This window comes from Pseudopipra pipra, chromosome 3 (genome assembly GCF_036250125.1).
Source record: "Pseudopipra pipra isolate bDixPip1 chromosome 3, bDixPip1.hap1, whole genome shotgun sequence".
Classification (NCBI taxonomy): Eukaryota; Metazoa; Chordata; class Aves; order Passeriformes; family Pipridae; genus Pseudopipra; species Pseudopipra pipra.
Window position 1 is genome coordinate 53,126,618 of NC_087551.1, and position 25,444 is coordinate 53,152,061.

The window sequence follows — 25,444 nt, forward strand, 5'->3', positions numbered from 1 at the left end:
GGTGAAGCTTTTGCTTTCCCATCCATTCCGTGCCTGATTAATGGACAGAAAAAGGACTCCACTTTCCAGGCCTTTATTCTGACACATTTCATCAGCACTATCACTTGAGAGTACATATAAGACAAATAGTTTTATCCTATTATGTCAGAACAAATTGCAGCCTGCAGGCCTGATTCTCTGCACCATTATGCCATTTTTACGCTGGTGCAATTTTACTGAGCACTGATGAGCTCCACCAGACTAAAACCAGTGTGACAGCATGAAGATGCAGGGTCTTCATCTTCCAGAGAATGGAAGAGAAAGCTCCAAGGCCCTGCTGCATTAATAGCAGTGCTCCCAAGTACAACCTTGATGAAAAGTAGAGCCAGACACTGCACTTTGAAGCATGGTTATTTCTACATCAAGGAACAGAAAGACATGGTCATGGTATTGTGCATTAGTTGTGTTATAGCAGGTTCTGGTCTGTCTCTGTCAGGTCTCTATAGAAAGCACAGGTTACAAGACAAACCAATGGCTTGTTCCTACAGGCTGGTGGCAGATACTGGGCTGGTGGCAATTTAGAGCAATGTATCCCCTCATCTCTGGGTCCATTTACCTCTCAGCCAGATACAAGCATTTCACAAAGTGTTTGAAAGAAGGTACTTCTGCAGTGTCCGTTCTGTGGTTTCCTTGTAAAGAAACAGCTGCTCAGAGTGAGAGGGAGAGAAGATGCAAAAGAATGCAAAGCAGATGGTATGTGGTACTTTGTAAGAGCAGAGAATCTTGCAAGCTACTACCAGTTGTTTTTTGTTAGGGTCCTCCAAAGCACCTGAGGATAAGAAATGTCTAGATTTGCAAAGCTGGTCCAGAGTTTGTCCTGGTTTCCTAAATTCCTCCAGGCTGCCCCATGCAGCCACTGAGCTGGAAGAATGAGGAGGAAATGGTCAGATCATTTCCCACCTACCTGGCTTACGTAGTTTCTTTGCTCATCTATCAGTGTGCTACCTTCCTATCCAGGCTGGTTTGGATATAAAACCAATTTGCAATGGGGGCAAGGGAGTGAAGCCATACATTAATCCAAATGAATCAAACAAATTGTATATGTTCCTGATGACAGTTCCCTTTGCCTCTCTCCGACAGTAAAGTTGTGTTCAGATTCCAGCTTTTAACTGAATTATTTTTAAATACAAATGTATTTGAGCTCTAAGCCTTTCAACACCTGCAATGAGTCCCAGCTCATCCCTGAAGTCTTCTGTGACAGTTTGAATACAGGAGTAATTGAGCAACACATGCAAAAGCGGGGATTGGCAGATGCCATGTTAAACAAAGACAAAATATAAATTACTACAGTGATCTCAGCTGTTAAAAAAAATATGCTGACAAAAGACTAGAGGGCTTTTTGGCATTTCTAATAGGAATTTCTTTAATACCCACCCCTGTAATATCTGATTGCTCCATTCAATAGTTTTTTCCTTGCTCTCTCTTACAGGGCCCTTACAAATATCAGGAGAACTATTGTTATCTGCATTTTCCTGGGTGCAGCATAACGTGTGATCTAAGAACATCCTTCCTCTCAACTTCCCATCTCTGTAGATAAAAGCGCTCTGCAGAATTCACTTCTGTTACTCTTCAGTGCTTCCAAAACCCCTGCTTTTTGCTTTGATGGGAGATGGAGACTGCTGATATGTGTAACTTAGTATGATTCCCTTCAATTTTTAAAATTATGTCTAGGCTTTGTTATGCACAGTTCTTGCATGGCAGAAAAAAAAAAAAGAAGAAGTCACCCAAATGTAAGATAAGTGAGTAACTGAGCATGCTGGCCTGGAAATGGTTTGATTTTTATCAGGAAATAAACATTCACACAAAGCTTAGTTAAACAGCAGCATGTGTCAGTCCCTTTAAGGCTTTTACTTAGGAACATCTATTCTATAATATATGTATATGAAATAGATTTGAGAACCAATAGTTGCTCATTATTTCCTTATAGAAAATTTCAGAGCACTTAAATAGATTATGCTCCCAAATTCACTGTAAGGTAGGTAGGAAACATGAATCTCACCACCTTTTTACTCTTCATCTGTGGTATGTATGTTCACTGACTCAGGGAGGCATGGGCTACAGCTATACCAGTAAATTAATGCCCAGGACCACTTCCTGGATGAAGCCAACCATGTCCTTAGTCTCAAATTCTTCTGCCTTCCAAATCAGTGTGGCTGCACCTGAACTGCCTGTGGGGAATGGTACTTGGCCTACCCTACATGTACCCAGAGACTGTTTGGGAGACAAAATTGCACTAGTCATGGTTCAAGAGGTCTAATAAATTCAAGCTTAAGTCCCATCAATCAACTGCAGTTGAGTGTATCCTGCCACTGTTTAACTTAGCCATATAGATACAGCCAGAGAGTTTGTGCCATGGCAGAACACAGCTCCTGAATCCCAATTCTTCTTTCCATGGCCTGAGACTTCAGGTCTACTGTAGATTTTAGAACATCATTGCTGTACACTGCAGATCTTGGTGTCTACTCAGAGCAAGGCAAGCAGACCTTAGGTAAATAAGCCGAACTATGGGGCCATATAACCTAAAAAGATGCATATATGTGGCTTTAGCTTTAGGCTAGATTATTCTTGTACTTAAGCAGCTAAATTCACCATCACTAATGTATAAAAAGGGCATTGTGTTGGCACATTTGCAGAAAAAGTCTAGGGGTGACTGTGAGTCACATTTCACTTGCATTTCACTTGCACCCTTTCATGGTGCTACTGCTACTGCTCTAGGCACAACTTCCTATGATTAGTCATCCAATTCAAACTAATTATTGTGGCAAAAGGAGTTTTCTGAGTGTTTGAAGAGAAGGCAATAATTTTTTGTGGGCTGTTTGCTGTCGTGACATTTCAGGAGAGAGAACAAAACATAGAAAAAAGAAGGAAGGGACAGACCGTAAAGAAACAAAATTAGGGAAATATTTTGGTTGCAGTAAGTTGGCTAGTCAAAGGTTACTTGCCTGTGTACAGTGCTGTTTGTTTTCCAGTTAATTTTGTATATTGAATATTAGATAGCAGGACTATTGTGAAGAAGGCTTCCTAGTGGATGGGACTGTTCTGCTGTTGCAGAATAACCATAAAGAGTGCGTTAAATCTTCAGCAAAGCTAGGCAGAGTTGCATCCTCACATGTATGTATTTCACACACTTATACCCCGTCCTTTTGGATTAAAGGCATTTGTGCATGAGATTTCCTTGTGCTGAAGAAAGACTGTATATCAAGGATGCACCGAGCCAAGGGAAGGGCAGCAATATTGCAAGTCAGCTCAGGGGAAATTCAGTAGGCAAGGGAGAATCATAACTTCCTTTCAACCTATTTAAGGTCAGAATTATGAAAAGTAAAAAGACTTTAGACACTTTATGCAGTTTTACAGAGTGAGAGAATCAGAAACATATCTGGTACACACAAAATCAGGCCTACACATTTCTCTGTCACCATGCAGAAATTCATTGGAAATCCATAGATTATTATTTTTCAATTGTTCTATCCTCATGGGGTCTACAAGTAATGAAAATTGTCAAAAAATAATCATGCTACTGAACCAACATGTGCATACCAGAACAACAGAAAAAAAAAAAATTTAGCTAAGCAAAGAAATTTTTTATTAGTTTTTCATTAAAGTCAGTTTTTTTACATCTTTCTGGTAGGCTTTACAGTATATTTCTTGGACAAATAAAGGAACTGTTTCCAACCCCACAAGGTCAATAATGCTAGATATCAGTTTCTCTTCACACCATTTCTGAGTTAGCTCCATCTCTGTCCCATCATATATAGAAATGATTTTTTTAATATCTGTTATGGAGGTAAATTACACATTTGGGAAGGGCCTTCCTTGTTATTTACATATAAAACCCTTTCTCAGAAATCTACTGTGTGATCACAAATCACACACAAATCTTGGAGGTCTTTAATTGGAGGTAGTCTGGAGCTTAGATAATGCTTTGCCACACCATCTTCTTGAGGCTTGGAAAAATCCCAATCACTTAGGTGGATTGTGTTCCACTAGTAGCTTGTGACAACTGCTTCTCCTAAATCCCTTCAGAGCAAACAAAAGAAAAAGGTGATGACTACCTTTCTATCACTAGCAGCATTAATGTGGCCACTTCTCCATCTCCTTAACAGATTTACACTAAATGTGGGCAGTTTTGAGATATGTTTCACTACATTTGTTTGAAATTGATTAAAAAGTTCAAATGGTGTTGCAAGTAGCAGCACGGATGATAAGGAAAGCTGATGGATGGGTAGATAGATATCAATTCACTTAAGTTTTGTTTCTTTATAAACCAGGCTGAAAGCAATTTAGAAATGTTAAAAAGATAAATCTTGGTTGTACTTTGTGGTTAACAGATCTAGGGTTTATGCTGTTGTTGCTATGGGTTCATTGTTATTATGTACCATAATATAATAGCACCAAAGAGTGTTTAGTGCCAAGAAATAAGACCTAGGTCTATTGTCACATCAACTTCCATGCAGTCCAAGGGATATGATGCCCTGCTCTAATTAATACTGACTTCAAATGCCTCAATCTCAAATTAACATGCTCAGCTGACTTGTGGTTAAGAGAAAGACAAGGAATGTGTGCTGGTCAGCCCTGGCCCACAAGGAACACCAGCACATTTCAGTCCTGCTAAATCCGGAAACTTTTTTACTGGTCTTCATCTTACCACAGCCCATTTTTCCTCTCTGCTTCCAAAAAGAAACAAAAAGGAGGCCAAGTTCTCCTCTCATTCATACTGTCCAGACTCCTCTCTCTGGCCACACACTGTACTTATCTAATGTCCCTCTGTGTGTGTTTGATGTTCACTGAGCCCTGGGTAGCAGCAGTGGCCTTGCCTTCTCACCGGCAAAGCCTCAAAGTAGAGTGAAAAGCTCGCTCAGCCTTGGGGTAGTTCTGCTGGAATGTCAAAGGTGTAGTAGCAATGCTCATTCCTACCACACTAGGAGGACAAGCAAGCTGTGCCTTCATGGCAATGTTGATCTTTTCAGAAAGTGGAGAAAAATTCACTTCTCCCAAAGAAAATTCTTTAAAATCTTTCTCTCTGAGGAGCAATGTTTGCTGTTTGTGAATATGTGAGAAGGGAAAGACCAGGAAAAAAATTTGATCTAGAATACAACACTTAGTCAAGAAGGAAGTAAATACTAACTGATAATGAATGCCTGTAACCTGGTTATTCAAAGGTTTCAGATTGACAGAGGAATGAAGTAATGAGTGATTAGAACAGCAAATGAGACAAAAACCTGGTAAATTAAGCTCAGTGAATGTAAAGGGAAGATAAAAAGCAGTTGCCTATCAAAGACCTTTATCTAATGACCAAGCAGCACCTTCCCTCTTAAATTCTTGGGGACTGCTCTCACACCAACTCCTCCTTGTGGCTCAGACGCTGAAGGTGCAATTAGTGGGTTGTGAGTCATTCCAAGTAAAACTACCCCCTTCACGCAGAGACTAGTGTGCAATAGGCTCACAAGTCACCTAATACAAGTGGTCAGTGCCATGAAGTGTCACCTCTTCCACGTTCACAGGGCCTTCATTGGCGGTCATAAGTACGATCCACCGCTGCTGCTCAGGATGTGCTTTAATTACATCATTGGCTGTGGCTTCCAGCTTGTCCCTAGTTTCCTACCAAACACTCCTCTTTAAACCCTGTGGCAGTCCTTGTCTCCCACCAGCTCATTTCTCTAGGAATTCCTTGTGCTGACAAGGACTCCACCAAACTTTCCACTAGAATTATCCACATGTCCCTCTTTGCCTCTGAAAATCAAAAAGGAAATAGGTACTCAGATTTCATGGTGATGAAAACCCCTACAAAACCCCTAAGAAGGAAGGGAAAGAATTAAACCAGCCAATCTGTCCTTTGCCAGCCCTCAAAAGGACTAAAATGACATCTACAGCGTGAATCCAAAATAGAGGATGAGGAAAATTGGGTGCCTGCCTGAATTCTGGATTGCCTGGTGTAAATCAGTAAAAGTCAGAGCTGTGGGTCACACACAACTAGACCCTTATTGTTGTGCTCCATGATTGTCTGCAAAGAACAGTACAGACTAGCACAATGCTTTTAAAGTCTGTGTTCCTCATCAGGATTTAATTACGAAAAATCTGTCTGCTGCAGAAACTTGTGGTCTGGGATTCAGTGGTACAGGCTCATTACGTAAAAGGTTACCAGCCTGCCTCACAGGCACATAATGCTGACCCCTTTCTCTGCTCAAGCACTCTTCTGGAGCAACTGGTGGCAAACAGAAGAAATAAGTCACCACTGGGCAGCTCTTTGAGTCCAAATGCTACAGTACATAGGAAAGAGCAATAGCATAATTTTCCTATTCCAGGAAGAAGTTCAGTCGTGTGTTGTAGGTTAGGCCAGGACATGCAGCATATCTAGAAGTGCTCTAATATATGCAGTCTTATATCTCACAACTCATGCCTGTATCTGACCAGAGTGTTTTGGATGGTTGGGTTTGGGTTTTTTTACTTTTCTAAGCAACTATTAGATTTTGGATAAGAGGTCTCCAAAGAAACTCTGTGTGTTTGGCAGTTTGGCAGTTTAGGGCTGGACTCCAGATGACATCTTGGTTCAGGACAACACGTAGGCACATGCTTTGGTCTATTAAAATCTGGAACCTAATTAGAACACACCCTTTTTTTGAGCCAGCAGTGAATTAATGTAAAAACCAAGTCACAGCTGCCTGGCTCTGTCGTGGCTGTGACTGTTGGGACAGACAGGAACCAGGGATGAAAACCATGGAAATGAGTGATAGTGTTATGCTTTTCTTACTGTGCCTCAAAGTTCATGCCAAAAATCTTGGTCAGAAAGTGTTGATTGTATGAAGAAGTGAGATGTTGTTCTAGTCAGTTTACAAAGCCGTGTCTATATGAAGAAAGATACATTCAAGAAAGCATGGATTATGCAGTTTAAACTAATATGTTAAGCATGCTTTGGCACGTATTGAGGACTAAAAAGAAAAATTAGTCATATAACATTGCTTATATGCTTTCTTTACAAATAATAAATACAGCTCTGAAATTGCAAGGGAGAAAGCACCTTTACAACGTTCCTTTAAACATGTGTTTGTTTTATAAAGTTAATGTGTAAAAAAAAAATCCTATTTCTGTATAATTAATCAGCCCCTTTCTTCTATCTGGAGTCACGTCTGCTGGTAGAAATGGAGAAAGGGGAGATTATCCTTTTCTTTTTCCTAGCAGTAATGGGCTAATAAATTCACAGGGGAACTGGATTTATATACATCCAATAAAAAAACAGGAATCAATGGAAGGAGAAGAAGAAAAGACCAGAATGAGCACAGAAGCTAAATGCTGACACCTAAATGAAGTGGTGGAGAGCACAGTCCCTTTTTGGAGCTGTCTTAAAGGCTGGCATGTGCTAATACAATAAGTCAAGTGAAGAGTCTGTAAACACCCTGCCCTGAAAGATAAGATATGATGTGACTGTAGTATCTTTTGTACCAGCGATGGTATCAGTGCCAGCTCGTTAAAAGAGAGGAGTTGGGTCAGCAGTCCTGGCAGTTCTGCCATTTCTGACTGGAAAAATGTTAATGTCCAAACATGATAAAAGCTTGAGAAAGACTTTGATATGGACTCTCACCCATCATCTCTCCATCAGTGTTCTGAGAATGTGCTAAAACTCAAAGTTTTGGTATCATAAATTGAAATTGGTATCTCAAAGGGAAATTAGCATCTTGAATGAGCTGACAGACCCAGCTTTGCCTCTCACACAGGGAGCTTTTAAGTAGAGCTATCGAAAACTATGAAATTAGAGATGACCTTGTGTTTTCCAGAGGCTGCCATTTCCTTATCTTCCCTCTCTGATGGTGTCTAACAGGGCAAAGAGGCTTCACCAGAGGATACCCTCACACAACATTTTTGAAAAGGTGTTGCTTTTTGGACTTAAGATGAATGTGACAATTCAATACATAACTGCATTGGCTTTACAGGCTTCAGACAAGGGCTTCTGAGTGTGATTTGTTGCGCTAGAAAAATACTACCATCCCAGATGGGCCTTGGAGCACTCTTTGTTGAAGACTTTGGCCAGGGCATTTTCTGTGCAGACGATGGGATTTTGAGAAGAGAAGGACCTGGCAGGCTTGGTGAGCCTCTCCTACCTGAGGGAGGGCACATGGACTTGGAAGTGGTCATGCAGGGGGGTCCCTGAGAGACTCCACACACACATTGCTATGCACTGCTCCCTGACTGTCTTGGCTGGTGCAATGGCTTAAAGAATAGAGAAAACATTTTTGTTCTTGCATTGTTTGCATGAATTAACAGCAAGGGGCTCTAAAATAATGCCAGACTGGTGGTGAGCTGAGCCGTGTACATGGCAGGGGGAGTGCAGGGGAGGAGACGATGTGCTTGCAGGAGACTTGAAGTTCAGCAGAAATTAGCCCGTGTATTGCTTATTTTAAAGAGCACAAAGTCATTGCTTTCATTTGCATTGTCAATGCAAAGAAGTGGCTTTGTCTTGCAGTTATATGGTTCTGGGTACCTAGTCATGTGCAAAGTATTCCCTGAGAATAATGCCATGGCCATGAGCCTTGTCTGCGGTAAGTCTTGTGTAGGGGTCATGAGCAAGAGGGGTTTAGGGAGCTTGCTCATTTTCCCTTTGAGGCAACTTTTTCTGCTGTTTTTAAAATTATAAAGCTGCAGAACAGCTATCGATTTTTATACGTATTTTTTAAGAAAGATACCTTTAGTTCTTGACTCGTGACATCTTGAATTAAACTGTACTTCAGCTGTTTGAACAATAAATATTTTCTCTTTTAATAATTAATAAAAACTCCTTAGGGAGTGGGACAATCTACTTTTTTCTCTCAAATGTTCCAGCTCAAACTCTTTAGAGCAACTTCTGTTACTCTCTAGGCCTCTCAGCCCCACAGCTAGTTCTGCTCTGGTCCTTTTTCACACCTGAACTGGAACTGGTGAGTCCTCAGGGATTTGGACATGCTTTGAAGAGCTTTGCCTTCCTGCTGAAAGCTTCTGGCTGGAAAAGACCAGTCACACTGATGTCAATGAGACCAGTGCAGGTTTCAGTCCAGGTTTTCCAGATGCTGAGCATGGCTCTAATGGAACAGTTATCTAAGTTTTATGCCTTTGTCTGTTTCCCTCTGTATGTACTTTTGCTTGTATCAAATATTTAATTTTATTTTTCTGGATTTTTTTTATAATTTATTTTTGAAATTACATCTTCCCTTAAAAGTTTCAATGCATAAGCTCAAAATATTGACAAATGTGTATATTTGGATCTATATAGTATGCAGAATGATAAATCATTTTTCGTAATCTGTTTTTAATGGGGAAAAACACAAAAGGAGGAAGTCTTTGCATCAAAAAATTGGAAATTACAAAAAATTAACGCAAGATCCCACCTACGCACATCTGTGTTTTGAAGATGCTCCTTTTCTTAGGCATTTTTGCTCTGCTCTGTCAGCTTTTGACATCTCTTATCCTAACATTTTAAAAATACTTTGAGTCTGAATATATGTTCAGAGCAAATAAGTATGAATTAGTGTTCTGCAGGATTGGTAAAGATTCTTATTCTTTGTAGTAGTTTTATTAGTTGACCAATTTTGCTAAGGTGCCAGCACCATCAATAATTTCAATATAACTTTTTAAAATAACTTTGTTAATACAGGTACATTAAGGCCAGCCAGTAGAGGGGGCACAGAAGCCAAAACACTGTTTTGATGATGTGTTGGAGATGGGCATTTTTCCCCAAGTGTGTTTGTGTGTATTGTGCATGTGTGCACACGCAGAGAGTAGAAGAGAAACATTTTCATATTCCTTAATTTACCTTTACTAATTTACCCTCGGTGAAAATGTGTTCTGTCTTAATTACACTGAGACTGTGTTTCATTAAATATGTTGAAAGAAAGTGCATTTGAACAGGATGTAGAGTATTTGCCACCTGATGGTTTGCATCACGTATATAATTTTCCAATAACAGAGCTAGAACTTGTTTGTGTGATTCCACACTGCATGGACAAGAAGAGTAGAAAGGATAGAAAGATCCCAAATATTTTAAGGGGTCCCAGGCTCCTGACTGGCAGAACATCAGATTTTATGAGTTGAAATTTAGGGAATAGGCAGCTCCAGAGTCTGTACCACTTGTGCTGGGGATATGCTCAGTTCCAGAAGCACTGAGGGTAACAGGCAGAGGCAGACCCAATGATGACCAGCCACTGCAGCCGGATGGAACACGGACGGCTCCTGGAGAGCAGAGAACAAAAGTAAAGCAGATGCCCAGAAGCCAGACATACAGGGAGGTCAGGAGGGGACAGATAAAGGATTTCACTACTTAAAAGGGAGAGAGAGAGACACATCGAGGACAAGCAGGAACACCAACGACTGAGAGGAAATCCATGCAAGCACTGAGTCAGTCAGACACACTGCTCCACAGCAAACCAAAGGGAGGAGGATAAAAGTGGTTAAGATTGAAGAAACTTCTAACACAATGGTTCCTTGAGAGGGAAAACCAACCAATACAGGGCAAAAAGGGGGAACTGAATATTCTTACAAAAATAACACTCTATTGTGTACCTTGGGAAGCTGGTGTGCCTGAGGAGCAATCACAGATGGTGTTCACTAAAGCCTACTTAGCCAGGACACGATGGCTGAAGTCCCATCGGAAGTCCTTCGGTAATCTCACTTGAGAATTAAGCTGTGAACAGCAAACTTTGGATCCACATAAAGAATTCAATTGCCTTGAAAGACCAGAGTATTTCCATCCCTCTTCTGATTTTGGCCCGTCTCCATCTTTTTTTTCTGCCAAATTCCCATTTACTTCAATAGACGTTTTGCTTGAGCGAGTCATGAGGTAAAGGCTGGATCTGAGACCACAAAACATTGTAATATATGAGTCTGCAAGGGACATATTATTTTGTGACGTTCTCAGGAATTTTAATGGTGGCCTTAAGAGTAAATTTACAGTACTGAGAGCATTTGACAGTGATGCTACCTTTAAATATTCATGACAGCAGATGATATTTTCTGGTACAACATTTTCTTGTGTCTTTTTTGATGGGCAAGTGGTTCAGCATTTGTAAACATAAAGATTTTCATCTCTGAAGTACACTACAAACTGCATTTACCACTTATATGAAGTTACTATAAGCATAATCTATTAACCAAAATAAAGGTGTATGGCTCAGAGGGGCAATAGTGCCTCATCACCACTGCTGCAATGCTACCAAGGCCACAGATATCAGTATTTTTAATGATATTCAGTTTGTTTTTTTAAATTCCTAGTTCCAGAGGTTATTTGAATATAAGACCATTCAAGCTTCTATTTCTTTTTAAAAGTAAGTAGTTAGTTCTCAGGCCTGTGAAAAATAAATTGGGAACACAATCCTGGAACAATCCTGAAAGTTCGAGAGGTAGCTGTTGAAGAACAAATAGTTTTTAAGAGCTTCCATATGACTTTTTGTATGGCTTTTTCATATATCATATTAACAGTACTGCCACTGAGTGTTTCCAACAGCTCTCCATGGACTTGTTCTGCTCTGTCTCCTGCTCAGCACATAAATCCAGCACCATGGTCACCAGTTGAAAGTCTGTCCCTAGAGCCTTTTTTGAGGGGTGTTGCACAAAGTCAAAGCGATATTCTAATTGCAGGTGTATAAAGAAGAAAAAACTATCCACAGGGGAGAGAAGGTGATCTGGAACAGGATAAACACCCCAACCCCAAATTAAATGCATCAATTATGCAACAGAGACCTCTGTCCATGAGGACATTGGTTAAACTAAAATATGGTACAGATGGCCCCTCTGCATAACCTTCAACAGACTCTTTCCACCCTGTGTGGAAAGTCTACTTATTTCTGACTGATTACCTTAAACACAATGAAAGAGCCTGATTTTTGATGAATACTTGACTGATACTTCTCTTTTTCACCCTCACATAATAAAAAATTCTCATAATATAATAGTTTTGCAATGTTCCTCTGCTTCCTTTCATCAATAATGACAATGAGGTATATTCCTAGTTCTCTAGACAGTACATCTAGCTTAAATGCTCTCTGTAAGATCAATAGGGGAAACCATACCAGTAGGAGAAGCCACTCATTGTAGTCTTACAACAATTTAGTGCTTTATATTTAAAGAGTTCATAGTCATAGTACAGATTTCTTCATTGAAATGTCATAATCACAATTGGCTAAGTTAGTATGTGGGGCAGGAGTGCCCCACAGGAGGAGTTCCTGAGGAGTTCCAATGAGGAACCCTCATTGACACTCACTTAGGTATCCTACAGTGGGCAAGTAGTGTTTTCTGACAGAAAGCACTTGTTGGCAAGAAAAGTCTCTTCTGATGACTCTGTCTTTCACTAGATCACAGAAAAAAAATTGCAGGCAGGAAGCCAGCAGAAAACTCCAGCATAGTGTGTCGTCTAAGAAGTTGAGTCTACCGTGAATATATGTCCTCTGCTTTCCACTTCAGCCTCCTGTAGATATTGACTTCCACCCAGTTTTGCTACTGTGATGCACTGGGCCTCTCTGAAGATAGGGTGTAGCCTGCCTGGAGAGGAAACTTTAAGGGCTGTCTGTGGCATAGACTAGCTGAGGAACAAAGGCCTACCACAACATTCACTATGCTGCTCTCTATGGCATAGAACTTTTTTGATCTTGTTCTTCTGGAGAGAAACCAAACAAAAATTGTCAGGGGAGGAAAACAGCAACTGGCTAATCCCAACATCAAGCCCTTCTCCCCATGTTCACAATTGCCCTGCGTAGAGTGACAAAGTTACCAACACAAAAAAGGTTAATTATGTAACACGGATCAGAGCTGTGCTTACACATTGCGATAATGGTAATAAGTGCATCAGGAGAATCGAACAGAGCAGACAATTGCAGATGGTGTGTCTGTTTCTCTCTCCCCTCATACCTCCGCTGAGAAGAGGCAGGAGCCTGTCCCAGCTTTCCTAAATATCTGCCGGAGCCGTTCCCTTTGGAGTTCGTTCTGTTGTGTAACCCCTCTTAGAAGAGCTATCCCAGGTGGTTTCCCTTCCTCTAGAAACCTGTGTGTGGGAAAAACCTGAGAGGTGTGAGGTTTCTCCTGAGTTTAATTTCTCCTGCTGTTTTGTTAACCGGCTAGGTAACTCGCAGTTAAGTTTGTAAATAAACGAAGACTAAAAGACAGGAGGGCTTGCTCGGGCGAACAGAGGAGCATGGGGTGGCAACGCCTGCATCCTGCACCCTTCGCTTGCCCTTGCTGGGGCCAGCAGGTATAGGTGAGCACGCCCGGCCCTTCCCAGGGCACCACCGGGGCGGGCACGTCCCCCAGCCCCGCAGCCTGACCGCTGGGCGGGTCGTCCCGCACCGCAGCCCCCACCGCTCGGCCGGGACACGCGGGCGTCCTGCGGTGCCGGCCCGGCCGGGAGAAGCCGCGGGGCGGGGTCGGGCCGCGCTCCGGACCACCGCCCCCATCCTGACGGGAGGGACGGAGGGAGGGAGGAGCGCAGGGAGTGGGCGGGCGAGGAAAGCGTCGCTGTGGCTGCAAGGAGCGGAGTAGGGGTAGAAACTTCTCCGCTGGGAGCTGGGCGCGCCGCGGAGATTAAGTCCTCGTGGTTGCTCCGCACCCGCGGACAGGTAAGGGAGAGGGGATGGGCGGCGGGCTGGCAGCCCCCGGCAGGAGCTACTGCGTGTCTGTCTGTCTGTGGTGAGACCTGTCCTCCGCCGTGCATCTCTGCGGCCGGGAGCGGACGGCTGCGCGGCCGCGGGACGGGGTCCGGCTGCCTCCCGGCTCCGCGGGCTCCTGCCGCCCCGCCGGCGCCCCGGGGCTGAGCCGCGTCCTGCCCGGCTCCGCGGGGCGCGGCCGCTCCGGCCTCTGGCGTCGCCGAACAAAGAGCCGAGAGCCGCGGCCGCGCACGGTCCGCGCCCCGCGCAGGGCTGAGGGGCCCGGCGGGAGCGGCAGCGCGGGGTCTCCGTCCGTGAGTGTCCCCGGCTCCGGGAGCGCTCCCCGCGCCGTGTCCGCGGGCGCTGGCCATCGGTGGCACACGGGGCACTCCGGTGCCCCTGCAGGGAGTCCGGCAGCTGGCACATGCTTGTGCCTATGCCCGGCACTTCAGTGGGCGCTTACGGGGGAACCTCGCTCCCTCAAGGGCTGGCCGCGCAACGCTGCGCGCAGCAGCTTGGGAAAACGCAGGTCAGAATGTTAGCAAAATGAAAAGGTTTGCTGGCGCGGGTCTCGGTTTAAAGATGATTGCGGCGGGCGAGCTTTCGAAGTGAAAGAGGTGAAAAGGGAAACAGTGTAGTGAACAACAACAATTTCAGAAGGTCGGGTTTGTGGAAATGGTTTTGAGCCCGGTGCAAATGGTTTGGTGATTTTTGTACCGAGTTTTAATAATGTGGAGTAAATTTTGCCTTTTTGCGTGTCTGCAAAGCTCTCGTCATTTACCAAGAGAGCTGTGTGTATGAATCTGACGGTACCATGCCGGTTTCGTATGCATCCAGAACTCCCACTGAAATTAATTTGACGTTTTGTTTTAAGTTACCAGTGGGATTAATGGTCATTTTCTTTAATCAGCTTTCAGTAAAGCTATACAAGAAAATCCCACTGGAACCTTTGGGATCTTTGTATATGCAAAGAATGTGAAAGGAAACCAGTACTTTGTATGACCTTTTTTTATCTAACTAAACTTACAATAGTGTGCTTCTATGATTTTGGCGTAAGTGAGACTTAAAATCCTACAAATGGATTTACTTCTGCGGCTGGTCCCTGTGGGAGGCATCTGTTGGTCCTGGAGAGGCTTGCTCTCTGTTGTTGAGAGAAATATAGACATTTTGCTCTGGATGCTCTGCTGTGGACCCATCGGACCCTCTCCTTTATGCCAGTTTATCCAACCCTGTGGAAAGCCAGTTCCAGGAACCAATGTAGCAGAAACCTAATCTAGCCCCAGAGGGGTTTTTTTGCAAGATTTTTTTGTAGCTTTGCCTTCTCAGAGGAGTGTCTGGGAGAGATGCTGAGCCCTAGTGCTGTGGAGAGAGGACAGGAGATGCAGGGAAGAAGGGGAGGACCACCCTTATCGTTCTAATGTTAGTGTCAGATGAGTATAGCAGGGCTGAAACTACAGAGTTGGACTGTGATCGTGCTTTGTGTGGTTTAAACTGCAATAACCTCGGGTTGCCCTGGCAGCCCCTGCCTACCTCTGCCTCTTATCCCCGTTCATAACAGCACAAATGCTTATGCTGCCCTGTGGTGATCTGGATCTAGACACTGAGCAAAAACAAATGTAATTTTAATCTGGATCAATTCCATGATTTGGTTCACTGGGGGGTAAGAGAGAAGGAAAGAGGGTGTGGAGAAGGCAAGGCAGCTTTTTTTAAGTTGGCAAAACTTGTTATTGCAGCCAAAACTTCTTTTAGAGCTGCAGTGTGACTGTAGGTGCTCCCAGGTGCTTTTCCCCCTCCCTGCTTCCCCCCAGGAGCCTGTCTAGTATGTATCCTTGGGAGCTTTTCCTCACTGGGTAAAAATAAGCTTTTGCTAATTAATCCATTAAATGTAATGGAGTAGTTAGCAACAGAAAAATTAAGCAAGTGCCCAAGTGTTTGCATAATTATTGCTTTGGAAAATAATAAACTCTGTAGGTAGCACAGCACAACATGCAGCGTTTCATAAAAAGTGTGTGAGTTTGTAAGCTCTTACTGGATTTTGCTGCTCTTTGCAGTGTCTGTGTAGCATTTGATACACAGGGCGAGCCAGAAGTTTTACAGTCAGTTATGACACTTGTAGTAGTAATTATCACGTGGGCTTGTGACAGGAATAGGTGCTGATCAACTGGATGAAATAAGCTGTGTGTGTGTTTTTTGGTCTTGGAGCTGATAGAAAAGTAGAAACAGGATCCCAGCATAAGACAACAAAGCCTGTGCTGCAGCAGAAGATGGGTAATCTGTCCTTTCTGTTCCTGGTTACACAATTCCCTCATGTCACTTTTGCTGGCTCTACCGGATCAGATCACTGATCAGGCTGAAAGTTAGTGCTCACAACTGGAAAAAAACCGTCAGTATGCTGACTGAACTGCTTTCATTTCAGCACTTGTAATAGCATCATCTGAAGACAGGAGGTGGCCATCAATGGCCAGAGATGATGGGTGCTATGAGACCTCCCCCTTTCAATAGCAGTGTAGTTTTAGATGGTGTTTAGTTGATAGTGCAGTTGCTTCTTCCGTTCCCCCTATTGCAGTCCCTTGAGAAGCTGGCACAAGGTATTCATGTGGTGCTCAGGTCCTGGGGATCACCCTCTGTCACACCTTAGATCCCTACTGATTCTATCTGTAAGTAATAACTGTTGCTGCAGGTGATAATTAGTTGTTACTTTTTACCTAGAGAAGAGAGGTAGGCTGCATGCCCACAGCATGGGGAATGGAACTAGATGACCTTTAAGATCTCTTCCAACCCAAACCATTCTATGATTCTATGTTATATTTGTATGTTGGCCTTGATGGTATTGTTTTATAGGATTTGGACATTATTCTTCTTGGGTCATGGTCCAGCTCATCATGGGGCTGACCAAGAGTTGGTTGAAAGACTGGTGTTTGTTTTTAGTACCAGATGTGCTTCCAAAACCTGCATTTGTTAGCCACATTTGAGCTCTTCCATGCTCAGCTAATGATGTCACCATCAGGAACTGCTGAAGACCTCACTGAATTGCCTTCAGTGAGATACCTACAGAGGTCATGTGAGTGCCCTGCCCCCTAATTGCGCAGGTGAGCTTCTTGCACTGTCTACTCGCATTTGCAGTGACAGATTTAACTCCAGCCTTGTGTTTGATTGTGCATAGGCACAATAATAAGGATCCTTCATGGTGCCATGGAACACCCTTATCGATTGGTAGGGTTGCCGTACCATTTAGAGCCAAAGGTGCCATTCTGATGGTGCCAAAGTGAAGTGCGTTGCTTCTGAAAATTTAATAATATAATCATAATTGATAGAAAAAGTTGGAGCAGTTTCTGTGTATACTCTCAAATTCTCTGTGGGATTTTTTTCCCCTTCTATAAAGTAACTTGCAGTGACACAAAGTAATGCACTGGAAAAGTTTGGACAAATGCTACCAATGAGATTATATAATACAATAGCAAAGGAATTTATTATGAAGTCTGTTCTTGATTCAAAGAAGAAAGATTTTCCCTGGTGGATTGTGGATAGTTTATAACTTCCTCTCCCATCCCAAAAGCGTATGTGTCGTATTGTAAGTATATGCTTGCTTCTCTTCAGCAAATAGTTTGAGAGGGCTTTAATAGCAGTTTCAAGGCTTGTAGTTCATTGCTTGGGATAGCATAGCTGAAAATAGCATTTATTGTTGATAGTAATTAAAATATGAGCACTTTTCTGGACTTTGTTTTTATTTGTTCTGGACCATGATTTAATGCTGGGATGTCTAAATTTAGAAGTGTTCCTACTGTCTATAGGTGTCAAGATAAAAATTTCCTAGATGATCTCACTGCCTCCTTTGTCTCTTTAGAGCTGTGTATTTTTTTTTCTATATTTTAAACTAAATTATTTGAGAATGAGTAATAAAGTAAGATTAATAAATAGGTTGCATGTGTTTGTTTTATCACGTTTGCCACTGAATCAAATATGCTGTGATATGCAGTTGGCAAAGCAAATAGGTGTTATTGAGAAGCCTTAAAAATTTTGATCAAGGGGTAATATGGCAGCAATAGAAGCAATTTTACTTTGCTCTATATGTAATTCTGATCACTAATTTTTAAATTTTCTTTATGGTTTGTTTAGTCGTTTTTTTTCTTTCTTCTTTAGTATAGGGTTTCTTATGTCTAGGATCTGTGTGCTTATATCACAAATATCAGGGAAGTGTGTTTCTCTATAAACAACAGTGATATCAATCTAAGGGATGAGGGATGAGAATAACACCCTCACCTGGTTGAGTAAACAGTGCTTCTTCTGTTGTGGGCACTTGGTGCCTTGCTGTTGGGACTGAGTCTGACTGTGCCTGGGCACAGCACCATGGAATAGCACTCCAGCTCCTCTTTGCTCACCTGTGAGCTCCTTTTCACTGAGTGATGCTGTGGCTGGGTCAGAGCACTGTGGGGTTACGCAGTCACCACTGCCCACATGTCCATAGTCTGTCAAACTCGATGTTGATGAAGAAGCTCTGCTATGACATGCCAGCTTGCCAGTGAGTCAAAGAGAATCTCGATTTTGAAAGTGCCAGAACGCCCCTTGGCTGCCTTGTCGCCTGGTGGTTCTGTGCCATTTGCTAATGTGGTTTCTTTCTTGCTGGCCTGCATCTTAATGGAGTTCTTCAACCACGCTAACTGATTGTAATAACTTTTGCCTGTCTAGACAGGGCCTTACTGTGTCTGATTAGATCCCAGCCTTGTGGCTTGCATCACTGCCTGTTTCTTATAAATGCAATGAAGAAAAAAAAAAAAAAAAGAGGTGCACATTAATAGTGCTCAGTCTGTTTTTTTGCTTTGCAGTGTTAGTATAAAATGTTTATAGATGTTTACTTTTTTGCCTGGAGGAAAATAGTTTTAGTCAAATGTCTCTAGTATGTAATTTAGAAGGGAACTTCTTATCTCCAGTTAGGAAAGAGAAGACAAATGTCTCTTTATATTAATTGGGGCTCCACTGAATTCAGTTGTGGAAGTTTGTTGCTCACTTAAGTCAGCAACTTTCTCATATACGTAAAAAAACAAATTTCTCTGAATCATTAATAAAAATCAAACGCAGGAAAACTGGTCTTGCTGCTTGTTTTCAATTCTTCACTCTTTTTGGAAGCGTAGTAAGTTAAATTCAACTTTGTCACTCTCAATATTTAGATACAATAGAGGAAAGGCTGTAAAAACAGTTTTTTACTGTAATTAAAAAACAGTATTTTTTTTAAATTGGTATCAAGTTTTAGAGAAACCAACCATTACAAAGTTTATGGTTTGAGATAAATTTGGGTTGGTAGTAGTCTGTCCTGTCTTTTTCTTCCATGTTTTCCCAAGAAAGAGAGTGATTCAGATTTTAAAGTCTCTTAATTAAAAAAGAAAAACTGCATTGGCAGAAGAAGTGGACTTCTGGTTTAGATTTGAAAAGTAAATCAGAAAGTAGTAGAAACATGCATACTTTTCAATAGCTCTTATTAGTGTTTTAAACTCTGTGTCATAGTAACAACTGCTCCTGTTTTCCTTGTACTCTTAGGATGGATTTAGACTTAGTGAAGAAAGGAAGGTTGTCAGAAGAATTTAGTGGACCCTTCTGTTGTCTCACAGGAATGGGAAGTAAGACCACATTTCTTGGACCTGGAAAGAGCAGTTGCAGCTTGGCTTGTGTGCTGTGCCTGCTCAGAGGAAATTCCTACTTCATAGTGAGAGAGTGGCCAAGGACTAGAACATATTAATCTAATTAAATCATTTAAATTGCATCACCATAATTCGAAAGGCTCTGTGCATCTTCATTGAGTGTAAAAATGAGAGTTATATATGTGTTCTGCAGGTTCTGCGAAGAGTTTGGATGCTTACATGCCAAAATGTCATCTTCAATTGATGATATTTTGATGTTAGTCACTTGAAAATGCTCCTAAAGACTATATCTCTTCAGATGTAGGAGGCATGTTTATATGCGTTAACCATATGCTGAATTAGTGTCCTTTGTGAACCACCACAATGTTAGTAAAATAGCTTTTAGAAAGAAACATTTAATGCAGCGCTGTAAAAATAAGACATTCACCTCTCATTCTAGTTCAAGAAACCAGCCTATTGTGGAAAGACTGAGTCCATGATCTGGAGCTGATGTTGGCATAGCTGTGCTTCCTCTGCAGAGTGTTCTTTGAGGCCAGATGGTGCAAATCTTGACTGCCCATAGACACAGAGAGCTCACGCTTAAACATGGTAGTGGCACCAATAATTAGTGTATATTTTTTTGTTATTTCTGATAGAAGTATATCACCATTTTAGTGTGAGATATTTGGCAATGTTCATGCTCTATAATTAACTTGTGTGATCATTGTACTTATGACAGCAGAAAGAAGAGAAATTTGAACTACTAAGATACTTTTGTTTGGAATACAAAGCTTGTTAAGCAGTTATCAGCTTTCAAGCTTTACCAACTGACTGCAAGGCATCTTGTTTGAAAAGAGAAATTGTTACCATAATTTACTTTTTTTTTCTAGTTGTGGTTTTAAACCAACAGGTATGTTTTATTTGAACTCAAATACTTTAGTATTTGTGTATATACCACTTTGTCAGATCTCCAGGGGAAAATATTTGCTTAAAGTTGTTCACATTTTCAGATAGGTAACTGACTAAAGCCAGAAACCGATGGTGGAACAGTTACGGGGCTGCAGGTTTGAGGTTCATTTTCACTGACAAAATATATCATTGTCACCTGACAATAGTGATTGCAGTGTAGCTATTAATCTGTGTAACTTTGGTCCCTATTTGGCATACTGTAGCTATAAAATACTTCCTATATGGAAAAATGTTAAATGGTGCTAAGTGTTATTATGCTCTGTCTTTATCACAAGCACAAATAGCACATGAAAAGCTAAGTTATTATAAATAATTAAAAGGACTTTTTTTTTTTTTCAATAGTGTAATTACTCATGCTGACACTTGTGCCCTCATGTTAATGGTCTTGTTATGGATCTTCCCCCTCCCTTGGTATTTTTTATTTAGTGAGAGTATAATTTTTGTTGGTGAAAGTAAAAAATTTTGCCTTAACTAAGGGCACTACATTCATAGAGTTCTGAATTAGGGGACAATTTTTAAGTTGTATCAGAATGTAATACTTAACAACTGTAAAGAGAAATATCTGCACAACACTCACAATACTCTCCCATCCATAAGGTTTATCTGTTTATATAATACCAGTAATGCACTGGGCATTCAATAAAAGAAGATGCTGCTAGAAATATTCCCTAAGGGTAATATAGATTGCAGTGGATAGTAGGGACTGAGCAGGGCATTAGTTTGTCATACCATGGCTGTGATTTTCATTTTTTTTAATTACTCTGTGGGCTTCTGGTTTTCTCTGCATCTGTGATTTACTTGTCTCAAGCCTGGTCAAGGATCAAACATCACTAAGATTATTAAGATTTGTCCTATGACTGGCAAAGTGATAAAACTATTGTTTTTAAATTTGCAATTGAGTTGACATTTCAGGGTCATAAAACAACGTGAGCTTTGATTCTCAACAATTGCAATGTAGGCTACTGATATGTGTTGACACTCCCTTCTTTTAGAGCAGATTTGTTGTAGTTGGCATATTATTGCTAATAGTTCTCAGACTCCTTGCAGTAGTCCTGTCCTCCCTTTTGCTCTTGGTATGAACAACTGGTTCCTAGGTTTGCAGCAGGCAGGAAAATCGTAGGGTAGTGGGCAGCAAACTGTTACATCAGCCGCTTGGAAGTGTGCAGTAGGTAGTGGCAAGGCCTAATTAACAGCTACAGTTGCACCACTGGGAAGTATCTACATGTACAGAGGAGTCTTGCAGTCTGCTCAGGGTCGCCTTGATTGTTTTTTTACTGGGTATTGTGGATACTTGAACCCTGGTCAAAATATTGTCTATCTGATTACTTCTCCAGAATCAATCCCTCAATAGCCATTGCAAATACTTAAATGCTATGTGTCTTCCTGAGGACCAGATCAGATGAGGTTTGAATTCAGATGATGAAATCTGTGTTTCATTTTTTTCTTTCTTTTTCTCTGGTCCAAACATAAGTAGGAAAAAGGGGAGCTGTGCTACTTTTTCCATTATTGAGAGAGAGAGACTTCACCAGAGCACCTGTCTGAAATAAAGTTAGTCCATATTGATTGTTTTCAAAATTCTGATTTGGGAACATCCTTTCATCAGGAGTAAAGACTTTACCTATTTACCTATGCTCCATTATTATGAATAAAATGACCTTGCTCTTGTTGTCTGTGGTACTGACATGAGCTTAAAACTGCAATGAAATGCAAAGAGGAATATAGAACAAAATAGGAAGCTTGGAACCAGTGCTCATGTTCTGTTTCATCTGCTGAGGCGTAGCTCAGGTACCACTTATTTGCAGAGTGTTTGTTTCTTCAGTAATGAAAGGGAGGCTTTCTACCTTTCTAAGGTGATGAAGTCTGTTTCCTCTTGTAAAGTAGTAGAAGTCCCTGAGAAGGAAGTTACTGGATGCATATATAGTTGTTTAATCTTCCTATTGGGATACACAACAGTATTATCATCCGTACTGCCTAATGACAGAAAATATTTGAGTTTGACAGTAGCATAATTGAAGCTCAGCTATAGCATCCTTGAAGTAATTCTTTCCTAAGCATTTTGCTTTTTCATAATGCTACCAAAACTGAGTCTTTGAGAAATGTTTTCCTTCTCCTTTTTTCTCTGTTGGGAGATACTTTCTAGACATCATCTTTCTCCCCTCTATTTCTTTTGGATCTTGACAGCTTCTGCATTTGGTCATGGAAAAGACATTTCCCATAGTAGAGAACTACATTAGAAAAACAAATCACCGAACAGTTGCGGTTCTCTTGTTTGACAGTTTATGGAGCAAATGCTGGCTATGCCCCATTTAGCATTCTCCAAGACAAAGTACCCACACAGTGCTGCCAATTTCATTAGAGAAGTACACCAGCTACTTTTAAAATTTGGTCCTGTTTACATAGGAATTTCAGTTTTACTACCATACCCATCAAAAGGTTATTGTCTGCACACAGAGAGTCACTGTTTTTAGCAAATCTGCCTATAAATCTAAGTAACCAGTAATTAAATGGAAGTCTGAATACCAGGCAAGGAATAAAACTGAGGGTCTCCCAGTGGATTATGAAGTTATGATTAGCATGGGCTGGTTTTAAGCACCAATCAGCCAGAAAATATTGTAATTCATCATTAGGACCTACCTCTCCAAAACCAAAAAGTTAAATTTCAACAAAAGGCAAAAGATTACTCAAGGAAGAAGACAGTCACCATGAAGTGTTGATTTCTCTTTCCACTCAAAGAAAGGTAGCTGGAATTGGTGCTGCTTTCCCAGTTCACAATACAAGTGGGAATAAAAGCTGGGTGTCTGGGGATGGTGTTGGGAAAAGTATGTCCAATAGCTTTGTTGTTTTCTCAGTTACACGACTGGTCCTCCACGTCTGCCTGCTTTCTCCCTTTGCTCCCATTTCCATGGCCCGAGATCCACAACAGGACCTCAGCAGGTTGAGAAGCAGGGTCCAGACTTCACATACTATACACATGAATTATATGTCCACAGTGTATCAATCTCTGCCAGAATCTGTCTACAGCCAAGACATAATGTATAGCAACACTTTTTTAATGAGGAACACGCATCTGTTACACGTTTAGCAGAGGATATTTCTGGAGCAGTGTTAAGAAAATATGCTTTGGTTTTACAGCCTCATACCCCTCTGTCTGTCTGTAGAGATGTCATTTTTGAGTCAAAGACCAGACACAAGGGCTTTCAAAGGCTGTATGTCTTAAAACTGGATAGAACCCTGGCAGCTCTACCCACTGTAAACACTGTGGACGTCTCATCATCCCCCTTCTCTGCTCCCCCACCCAACCCACTAAGACGTGCTCTTCAGAGGGTTTAGGAAGCATTCCAAAGAAACACTTGGAAAAAAAAATGCTTGTTTGCTTAAGAAGCCTCGTGCAAATGTGTAAATTCCTAATTTTCAATAGAAAAGCTGACGTAAACAGTGTAATTCAAAGCTAAAGCCAAGTGTATCAGTTTAGTTAGACTGCCATTGTAACACTTTTCATCACCTTCAGGCAAAAAACTTTGTGTCCATGTCAAAATGTTGACACTTCAGTCAAAAACTGGCCTGAAATGTTTTTTGTTACATTGATAATGCAGGTAATGGGTGTAAATGGCCCCAAGATTGAAGGCTTCAAGGCTTGAAGACAAAGCTGTGAGTGTGGTGGCATTTCCCCTCTCTGTGTTCTGGTAAAGGCAGCCAGGAATGATCTCTGCCTGTGGTTTGAGCCAGCACAAAGCACTGTGAACATTGCCAGCTGTTCTAAGCCCAAGGCAATGGCACAGAGATGTCCCTGCAGCTCAGCAGAGTTTATTAGTTTGGCCCAGAGCCATGGTAAGTGTTTAAAAGACTTTTGGTTATCTCCAAGTGTGGGCAGGGATTCCTTGTGTCTGTTCAGAACAAGTTTGAACCTGTCAGTGTTATAACCTATAGATATATGTATATCTGTGTCTTTGATGAAAGGAAACGGGCATGGTTTGGTATCTTGCCTCCGACTGCCTTTGAGTTTGTTAATGATTTTATTTTTTTTTTTTTAATTTTGTAAAACTTGCCTCACTCTGTAGAAAATTAAAATAGGAAGAAGCAATCACAGAATCATTAAAGTTGGAAAAGACCTCCAAGATCATCCAATCAAACCTTTGACTGAACACCACCTTGTCAAGACCATAGCACTAAGTGTTCATTTCTTGAACACCTCCAGGGATGGTGACTCCATAGTCTTCCTGGGCACCTGGTTCCAATGCTTAATCACCCTTTCAGCGAAGAAATTCTTCCTCATGTCCAATCTAAACCTCCCCTGGTGCAGCTTGAGGCCATGTTGTCTTGTCCTGTTGCTAGTTCCCACCTTGCTACAACCTCCTTTCAGAGAGTTGTAGAGAGCAATAAAATCTCCCCTGAGCCTCCTTTTCTCCAGGCTAAACACTCTCAAATCCCTCAGCCATTCCTTGTAAGACTTGTGCTCCAGACACTTCACCAGCTCCATTGCCCTTCTCTGGACACGCTCCACCACCTCAATGTCTTTCTTGTAGTGAGTGGCCCAGAACTGGACACAGGACTTGTGTGGCCTTGCTAGTGCTGAGTACAGAGGAACAATCACTTCCATAGTCCTGCTGTGTCCCACAGTGTTTTTGATACTGGCCAGGATGCCACTGGCCTTCTTGGCCACCTAAGCCCACTCCTGGCTGAGGCTTGGCCTGTTGTTGACCAGCACTCCCAGTTCCTTTTCTGTGGGGCTGCTTTCCAGGCAGTTCTCGATCTGGTGGCCAGCTAAGTCCAAAGTGCCAAAAGATCTTTTCTGCACTGTGTTTCACATTCTTCGTCAAACCTTCTTTTGAGCTCTGTATCTTTAGATTCAGCAGCCTTCAGTATAAACTTTATTGGAAGAGTGTTTCCTTCCATGTGGAAAGGTTAGCAGAGGTGAAAATTTTGAACTGATTCAATCACTCACTTCCCTGTGCATAACCAAGGGCTCCTTTATTTCCTCTGCTATCTTGGTCTGGCTTGGAAAGAGCGTTTGGAGAAAGATACAATGGTATAAGCATTTTTTTCTGGTGTTCATGTCTGGCCATTTTGTGCTTCAGGCTCTCTGCTTCAGCTGTGCTTGGACAGCATGCTACAGGTTCCTCTGGGAACAGTTGCCAGATGACCTGGGAGAGGAAGAGATGCCAAGGTCTCCTTAGCTGTACACTGGAAAGTTGTGCTGAGGGAGTGCTGGCTTAGAGCAACTTATATACA

At 41.8% G+C, this 25,444-nt stretch overlaps 1 protein-coding gene across 1 annotated transcript in view; it reads left to right on the forward strand.

Moving 5' to 3' along the window:
• Nucleotides 1-25,444, forward strand: part of SCAF8 (SR-related CTD associated factor 8) — a 148,951-nt gene that overhangs the window by 105,060 nt on the left and 18,447 nt on the right. The gene's annotated exons all lie outside the window — the stretch shown is intronic.